The sequence below is a fragment of the Pygoscelis adeliae genome, unplaced genomic scaffold (assembly GCF_000699105.1).
Source record: "Pygoscelis adeliae isolate BGI_AS28 unplaced genomic scaffold, ASM69910v1 Scaffold628, whole genome shotgun sequence".
NCBI lineage: Eukaryota > Metazoa > Chordata > Aves > Sphenisciformes > Spheniscidae > Pygoscelis > Pygoscelis adeliae.
Window position 1 is genome coordinate 652,180 of NW_008825408.1, and position 590 is coordinate 652,769.

The 590-nt window shown below is 66.1% G+C and overlaps 1 protein-coding gene across 1 annotated transcript in view; it reads right to left on the reverse strand.

The window, feature by feature from the left end:
* Positions 1–590, reverse strand: part of LOC103922323 (transmembrane protein 8A-like) — a 17,859-nt gene that overhangs the window by 10,625 nt on the left and 6,644 nt on the right. The window lies entirely within an intron of this gene.

The window sequence follows — 590 nt, forward strand, 5'->3', positions numbered from 1 at the left end:
ATCGCAGCTGCCCGTGGGTCAGACAGTACAGCCGTCCTGTGAGAGCACAGTGCCACGGCAAATTCATCCCAGCTCTGCAGCCTGCCCTGCAGTGAGCCAAAAGAATGCAGCCCCTGGCCCCCCACCTCTTGCCGGCCACCTTGCTCTATGCCAGAGCTGCGTCAGCCCCAGAGCAGCCCACCACAGCATAGCAGCTCTTACTACAGACCCCTGAGCGAGAGCCAGAGACCGTTGCCATTCGCCCCTCTGCACCCAGCCACATCCCCTGGGCACCTCCATGGCCCGGCAAAGAGAGGAGCGTGGCCCCAGCTCAGCCTCAGGCCCCTCCAGCTCTGCACCGGACTGAGCCGCAGCAACTCCCGGAGACAAGTTCAGCCAGGCTGTAATTGCAAGAACAGGGTGGCACGGGCGGCTGTGCGCCCGCCCAGAGGAGTCCTGGCGCTCCAGGGACGGGCAAATGGCAAAGAGAGGGGGTGTCGGGCCCCACAGGGCTGCTGTCCGTGCCAGAGGAGTCCGGGCTGCCGTCGGCATCAGCTGGTACAAATGCTGTTGATGGAGGCCACGGCCGGGGCGCCGGGCCCCAGCGCCGC